General features: G+C 44.7%; 1 pseudogene; it reads left to right on the top strand.

Moving 5' to 3' along the window:
- LOC117953261 overlaps window positions 1-8,027 on the top strand; it is a 13,714-nt pseudogene extending 5,687 nt beyond the window's left edge.
- The last annotated feature ends 942 nt before the right edge of the window (window positions 8,028-8,969 follow it).

Here is an 8,969-nt window from a genome sequence, read left to right as displayed (position 1 = left end):
GACATGAAGCCGCTAGTAGCCAGAACCGTTGAAAAGTGAGAATAGTGCAGAAAGTGGATAATCTGTCGGTGTCCGGCTAGATTTGTTTTAAATGTACTGTTTGTTCTGGAAACACACTCCGCACTCTTGTTTGCTAAAAACGCAGTCATAAGTGACGACCAACCAGTAGTGTGCAGGTTTCCACGTCACCTTTTGGGCTCGCCTCGGCTCGCTTGGAACCTCAACTGAGGTAGTACTAAAAAAAGTACCTGGTAGCAGGTCCCAGGGACTTTTTTTCGTAATGGAAAACCAAAAAAACGAGTAGAGCCGAGGCGAGTCGAGTAGATACCACGCAGTGGAAAACCGCCACAAATGTCTAAACTAGGGGTGGGGGAAAAAATCGATACAGCATAGTATCGCAATATTTTCATATACTGTACCAATACACAGACGCCAAGTATGGATCTTTTATTATATATTATATACAGTAAGGAAAATGAGAATTTGAACACCCTGCTGTACTCCCACTTAGAAATCATGGAGGTGTCAGAAATTGTCTCAGGTGCATGTCCATTGTGAGAGACATAATCTAAAAAAACAATATCCAGAAATCACAATGTATGATTTTATAACTATTTATTTGCATAATACAGCTGCAAATAAGTATTTGAACACCTGTCTATCAGCTAGAATTCTGACCCTCAAAGACCTGTTAGTCTGCCTTCAAAATGTCCACCTTCACTCCATTTTTTTTATCCTAATTTAGATATTTGAGGTTGTTAGCTGCATAAAGACACCTGTCCACCCCATACAATCACTAAGACTCCAAATACTAACATGGGCAAGACCAAAGAGCTGTCCAAAGACACTAGAGACAACATTTTACATCTCCACAAGGCTGGAAAGGGCTACGGGGAAATTGCCAAGCAGCTTGGTGAAAAAAGGTCCCCTGTTGGAGCAATCATTAGAAAATGGAAGAAGCTAAATATGACTGTCGCTCTCACTCGGACTGGGGCTCCATGCAAGATCTCACCTCGTGGGGTCTCAATGATCCTAAGAAAGGTGAGAAATCAGCCCAGAACTACACTGGAGGAGCTGGTCAATGACCTGAAAAGAGCTGGGACCACCGTTTCCAAGGTTACTGTTGTTAATACACTAAGACGTCATGGTTTGAAATCATGCATGGCACGGAAGGTTCCCCTGCTTAAACCAGCACATGTCAAGGCCCGTCTTGAGTTTGCCAATGACCATTTGGATGATCCGGAGGAGTAATGGGCAAAAGTCATGTGGTCAGATGAGACCAAAATAGAACTTTTTGGTCATAAATCCACTAACCGTGTTTGGAAGAAGAATAATGATGAGTACCATCCCAAGAACACCATCCCTACTGTGAAGCATGGGGGTGGTAGCATCATGCTTTGGGGGTGTTTTTCTGCACATGGGACAGGGCGACTGCACTGTATTAAGGAGAGTAGACCAGGGCCATGTATTGCGAGATTTTGGGGAACAACCTCCTTCCCTTGGTTAGAGCATTGAAGATGGGTCGAGGCTGGCTCTTCCAACGTGACAATGACCCGAAGCACACCAGGATTACCAAGGAGTGGCTCTGTAAGAAGCATATCAAGGTTCTGGTGTTGCCTATCCAGTCTCCAGACCTACAGTGCCTTGCGAAAGTATTCGGCCGCATTTAACTTTTCAACCTTTTGACACATTTCAGGCTTCGAACATAAAGATATAACTTTTTTTTTTTTGAAGAAGAAGAATCACCAACAAGTGGGACACAATTGTGAAGTGGAACGAAATCTATTAGATATTTTAAACTTTTTTAGCAAATAAAAAACTGAAAAGTGGTGCTTGCAAAATTATTCAGCCCCTTTACTTGCAGTGCAGCAAACTCACCCCAGAAGTTCTGCGAGGATCTCTGAATGATCCAATGTTGTCCTAAATGACTGATGGTGATAAATAGAATCCACCTGTGTGTGATCAAGTCTCTGTATAAATGCACCTGCTCTGTGATAGTCTCAGGGTTCTGTTGAAAGCGCAGAGAGCATCATGAAGACCAAGGAACAAACCAGGCAGGTCCGTAATACTGTTGTGGAGAAGTTTAAAGCCGGATTTGGATACAAAAAGATTTCCCAAGCTTTAAACATCCCAAGGAGCACTGTGCAAGCGATCATTTTGAAATGGAAGGAGTATCAGACCACTGCAAATCTACCAAGACCTGGCCGTCCCTGTAAACTTTCAGCTCAGACAAGGAGAAGACTGATCAGAGATAGAGCCAAGAGGCCCATGATCACTCTGGATGAACTGCAGAGAACTACAGCTGAGGTGGGAGAGTCTGTCCATAGGACAACAATCAGTCGTACACTGCACAAATCTGGCCTTCATGGAAGAGTGGCAAGAAGAAAGTTATTTCTCAAAGATATCCATAAAAAGTCTCGTCTAAAGTTTGCCACAAGCCACCTGGGAGACACACCAAACGTGGAAGAAGATGCTCTGGTCAGATGAAACCAAAATCAAACTTTTTGGCCACAATTCAAAACGATATGTTTGGCTTAAAAGCAACACAGCTCATCACCCTCAACACACCATCCCCACTGTCAAACATGGTGGTGGCAGCATCATGGTTTGGGCCTGCTTTTCTTCAGCAGGGACAGGGAAGATGGTTAAAATTGAGAGGAAGATGGATGCAGCCAAATACAGGACCATTCTGGATGAAAACCTGTTGGAGTCTGCAAAAGACCTGAAACTGGGACGGAGATTTATCTTCCAACAAGACAATGATCCCAAACATACAGCAAAATCTACAAAGGAATAGTTCACAAATAAACGTATCCAGGTGTTAGAATGGCCAAGTCAAAGTCCAGACCTGAATCAAATCGAGAATCTGTGGAAAGAACTGAAAACTGCTGTTCACAAATGCTCTCCATCCAACCTCACTGAGCTTGAGCTGTTTTGCAAGGAAGAATGGGCAAAACTGATAGAGACATACCCCAAGCGACTTGCAGCTGTAATCGCAGCAAATGGTGGCTATACAAAGTATTAATGCAAGGGGGCCGAACAATTTTGCACGCACCACTTTTCAGTTTTTTATTTGCTAAAAAAGTTAAAAATATCCAATAGATTTTGTTCCACTTCACAATTGTGTCCCACTTGTTGGTGATTCTTCACAAAAAATAAAAATGTTATATCTTTATGTTTGAAGCCTGAAATGTGTCAAAAGGTTGAAAAGTTCAAGGGGGCCGAATACTTTCGCACGGCAATGTAAACCCAATAGCGAATCTTTGGAGGGAGCTCAAACTCTGTGTTTCTAGCTGCAAATAAGTATTTGAACACCTGAGAAAATCAATGTTAATATTTGACACAGTAGCCTTTGTTTGCAGTTCCAGAGGTCAAATGTTTCCACCAGGTTTGCACACACTGCAGAAGGGATTTTGGCCCACTCCTCCGCACAGATTTTTCCTAGATCAGTCAGGTTTCTGGGCTGTTGCTGAGAAACACAAAGTTTGAGCTCCCTCCAAAGATTCTCTTTTGGGTTTAGGTCTGGAGACTGGCTAGGCCACGCCAGAATCTTGATATGCTTCTTACAGAGCCACTCCTTGGTTATCCTGGCTGTGTGCTCCGGGTCATTGTCATGTAGGAAGACCCAGCCTCGACCCATCTTCAATTCTCTAACTGAGGGAAGCAGGTTGTTCCTTAAAATCTCGCAATACATGGCCGCAGTCATCCTCTCCTTAATACAGTCCATTTGCCCTTTCCCATGTGCAAAAAATCACCCATAAAGCATGATGCTACCACCCCCATTTCTCACAGTAGGGATAGTGTTCTTGGGATGGTACTCATTATCTTCTTCCTCCAAGCACAGTTAGTGGAATCATGACAAAAAAGTTCTATTTTGGTCTTATCTGACCACATGACTTTCTCCCATGACTCCTTTGGATCATCCAAATGGTCATTAACAAACGGGCCTTGACATGTGCTGGTTTAAGCAGGGGAACCCTCCTGTGCCATGCAAGATTTCAAACCATGACGTCTTAGTGTATTAACAACAGTAACCTTGGAAACGGTGGTCCCAGCTCTTTTCAGGTCATTGACCAGATCCTCCCGTGTAGTTCTAGGCTAATCTCTCACCTTTCTTAAGATTACTGAGACTCCACGAGGTGAGATCTTGCATGGAGCCCCAGTCCGAGGGAGATTGACAGTCATGTTTAGCTTCTTACATTTTCTAATGATTGCTCCAACAGTGGACTTTTTTTCTCCAAGCTGCTTGGCAATTTCCCCGTAGCCCTTTCCAGCCTTGTGGAGGTGTACAATTTTGTCTCTAGTGTCTTTGGACAGCTCTTTGGTCGTGCCCATGTTATTAGTTGGATTCTTACTGATTGTATGGGGTGGACAGGTGTCTTTATGCAGCTACCAACCTCAAACAGGTACATCTAATTCAGGATAACAAATGGAGTGGAGGTGGACATTTTGAAGGCAGACTAACAGGTCTTTGAAGGTCAGAATTCTGTCTGATAGACAGGTGTTCAAATATATCATACAAATAAAAAGTAAAAAATCATACATTGTGATTTCTGGATTTTCTTTTTTAGATTATGTCTCTCACAGTGGACATGCACCTACGATGACTATTTCAGACCCTTCCATGATTTCTAAGTGGGAGGACTTGCAAAATAGCAGGGTGTTCAAACACAAATTTTCCTCACTGTATAAGTGTGTGTGTGTGTGTGTGTGTGTCTGCTTGTATGTGTGTGTGTGAGTGTGTGTGTGTGTAGGCTGGGAGGCGTTGACGGCCTACGTCCCCAACCTTTACGCGGACTCGATGGGCTACGCCTTCACTCTGCCGATCTTCCGTTACCTGGGCGGCTGTAAGGTGGCGAGTTACGTTCACTACCCCACCGTCAGCACCGACATGCTGTCTGTGGTCAGAGAGAGGAGCCCCAGGTAACACACACACGCACACACATACACACACTCACATACACACACACACACGCACACTCACTCACTCACACACACAGAGTTTCAGCCTCTGTAGTGCAGCTCATGGAGCTCACATCCACAACAACTCGGACCTGGTCTCCAGGAACGCGGCGCTAAGCGCCCTGAAGGTGGTGTACTACTGTGGCTTTGCCCTGCTCTACGGCCTGGCCGGCTCCTGCAGCCACGTCGTCATGGTGAACTCCACCTGGACGCTGGGCCACATTCTGGCGCTGTGGTGCGCGCCGTGCCGCACCGTTTTGGTGTACCCGCCTTGTGACGTCAGGGCCTTCCTAGACATCCCGCTGGTGGAGGAGGGGGGGGAGGAGGACTGGGTGGAGTTGGGACCCGAGGAAGAGGATGCCGTAGCAGACAGGAAGTGCCACTCCATCGTGTTGGTGGGTCAATTCCGGCCAGAGAAGGACCACCGGCTGCAGATCCGGGCGTTCCACAAGCTGCTGTGCAGGAGAGCGGAGACACCCGGGGGGAGGGGCTCGGTAAAGCTGGTGCTTGGTGGATGCAGGAACCCGGAGGACGAGGAGCGCGTGCTGATGTTGCGCGGGCTCTGCCAGGAGCTCGGCGTTTCCGACCGGGTCGACTTCAGACTCAACACGAGCTTCGAGCAGCTGAAGACAGAGCTGCTCAACGCCACCGTTGGGCTGCACACCATGTGGAACAAACACTTTGGTATCGGTGAGGACAGCGCACACACACTCCCGCACACACACGCTTACACGCTCGCACACACACACACACACATGCTCTCACCAGCCACGGCGTCATAAAGTGACAGTGATCTGCGCAACATTTCCAACGCGCTAATAGACTGCCAGCTTAATGAACTGAACACTCGATTCCACAGTGACTCCTATGGCCTCATGGCATCTGCAGCAATCCTGATGTCTCCTAGCCTTCATACAAATGACAACATCAGCAGTCCTGGTGTCCCCTAGCCTTCATACAAATAACACCACCTGCTTGGCCACTCTCAACGATGCAGGGAAGCGCTTCAACATAACCGTGTCAGAGTCGGAGCTCGCAGTGTTTGTGCAACTCATAGAGAGGAAGAACAAAAGAGGAGAACATCTCAAAAGTCTTGTTGCAGTTATGGACATATGCAATGTGGACATTTTCCCAAATATCCATGCTTTCCTAAAAGCTCTGATAACACTGCCGATGACGTCCTGTACAGTTGAACGCGTCTTTTCCAGTGTCAACTGGATTAAAACACCAAACAGGAGCACCATGCTTACGTCTCGCCTCATGTCTCTGTGTCTGTTGACATATGAAAGAGAGCTTACAGTAACTGTTGACTTCAATGAAATCATTGACTTTTTCAAGAGCAAACCCCGCCGACTACTCCTGTATTTGTGTCAGTGTGTGTGTGTGTGTGTTTGCGAGGCGACCTAAAAACATGCGATGAATTCGTAGGCTACATGTTGAAAGTTAGTAACATAGAGAAAAAAAGAGGAAATGAGTCGTTACGTGTTCGCTTCTTCTAGGCCTTTTTAGCGAGTTTAATGTGTACCACGAGGGGATATAAGAGTAAGGAATGTGAAGGCTACTCTGTCTGTATGGAGATATATTAAAAGAATTGATTCATAACCCGTTACAAATCTACAGGCGCATTACTATTTCAAATCAGCTTGTTTCTGTTGTTCTTTTTCCCTCATGGGGTCCCCATGTTATGGGCACTGTGTCTGTTGTTAATGTTATTTATTTCATTTTGTCAAATATGTTTATAACATGAATTACACTAAAGTAACAGTTTGTCTCTAGGAAATAACTTGAGTCTTGTTTTACAGGACCGATGACGTCAATGAACAAGTTCTGTGCCCGAGTGTTGAATGAAACTGTCGGGCAGTGTTGTTGATCTGTGTTGTTGAAAACTTAAAAACAATTAAACAAAATTGTAAAATATTCGGCCTCCTGTTATACGAGCAGAACTAAATTATGTTTTGGGGAAATATTAAATGCCTAACCGCTGTTACAACCTTAGGTCTATGGAGCTTTACGTAATAGCGCAGCCAGGTATGGTGCGTAATGGAGATTCCAAAGCGCTCCTCTTCGGTCAGAACCAAGGGGAGCGGTCGCGGATAGGGTCGTCCTATACATCGAAACGTTTGTACAATGTTTTTTTCACAACATATTTAAAGAGCATCAAGCTATTGAAATCTCTATTATGTTAGCACAGATAATATAACAGTATATTAGTCATTTGTATTAGGTTAAACAGTGATTTGATATCATGTTTTAATTTAAGGCCCACCCACAATTGGTCTGGCCCATCCAAAACTGGAATCCTGGCGCCGTGCCTGGCTCTCACACTCACACACACGCTTGCACACATGCTTGGACGCACACACGCACTCACACAAACACACACACACACACACACACACAATCACAAACACACTCTCACACACAATCACTCACTCACACCCTCACACACTGACTCACTCACTCACACACTCACACAATTACACACACTCAGTCACTCTCACACACACAAACACAAACACACACACACACAATCACTCACTCACTCACACACACACTCATTCACTCACACGCTTGCTCGCTCACTCTCACACCCTCACACACTGACTCACTCAATTACACACACACACACACACACACAATCACACTTACTCACACACAATCACACACTCACTCACACAAACACACTCATCATATCATAATAGATTAGGAAAAGAAGCCATTTGAGCTTGTGTTGTGTCTGTGTGTAGGCGTGGTGGAGTGTATGGCTGCAGGTGCCATCGTCCTGGCTCATAATTCCGGCGGTCCCAATCTGGGACATCGTGGTGCCGTACGAAGGTGGACAGACAAGCTTCCTTGCCGACAGCGAGGACAGCTACGCTGCGGCCATGGAAACTATCCTGGCGCTGTCTCCGTCGGCCAGACTCGAGATCCGACAGAACGCCCGGCGCTCTGTGGAACGGTTTTCGGACCAGGAGTTTGAGGCGTGTTTCCTGGCTGCCATGGAGTCTCTGATGAGCTCTCTGGAGCGATGATGAGGGGCACACGAATCCCCGGGGACCAGCACTTTATTTTGATTACTAATGTTACTATTAATTTATTACTCTCTGTCACAGCCCAATGTGAGTCGAGTGCAGATTTGAGTCACGTATGCGTCCCTTTGCGACAAGTAGCATATAAGATGCTAACAAGAGACTTCTATAACGTTTGAAGTAGCCTCCGAGACGCTAACGAGAGACTCCTGTAATGTCTGAAGTAGCCTCTGAGATGCTAATGAGAGACTTCTGTAGTGTTTGAAGTAGGCTGCAAAAGGCTGTCAGTTGAATGGTGTTTTGTTAGCAATAAAACAATAATAGATAGCTACAACGTTTTTGAAAAGATTTCCATCTTCTGTTATTGTTTGCAATGAGAAAAGTTTTGTTTCATGGATTTCACAAACTTCAGTATGAGAGTTTTGTCGTAAACTGCCAGCTCAAATCTGCACTCAACTCACATTGGGCAGTGACACCTATGTCTAAAACAAACTATGCTTCCCCATGCGGTCAGTAGAGCAGGGTGCTGCCTCATAGAGAAATTTTTCGCGCCTTCCTAAAAGAAGCATTAGCCCAAAGGAAACTCAGCACCGTTAAAATTACGAGAACTGAGTATAAAAAATTAAATTTAAATGCTCGCTAAATGGGTTTGAACAAGCAGAACATGAACTAGAATACGAGAGATAATCTCAGTTTTATATGATTTGACTTTTGTTAATTGGGGATTAATTTACCCAAGCAGTTTTTATTTATGTTATTATTAGAGCCCGACCCATAAAGGATTTTTAAGGCCGATACGAATATTTGGTTATGTAAAAATATGAAATTTCAGTATATAAAAAAAGAAAATGAGGAAACGCTCAACAAAACAAACAGTTTTCCCTAACATTAGTTATTTGTAGTTATTTCTTGCTATTCTCACCATTTTAATTCCCACTAAAATAATATGATAATAATTTGTTTTATTGTCACAACAGA

This window comes from Etheostoma cragini, chromosome 11 (assembly GCF_013103735.1).
Source record: "Etheostoma cragini isolate CJK2018 chromosome 11, CSU_Ecrag_1.0, whole genome shotgun sequence".
Lineage (NCBI taxonomy): Eukaryota > Metazoa > Chordata > Actinopteri > Perciformes > Percidae > Etheostoma > Etheostoma cragini.
Note: the sequence above shows the minus strand (reverse complement) of the source record. Positions and strands in the feature narration are given on the sequence as shown.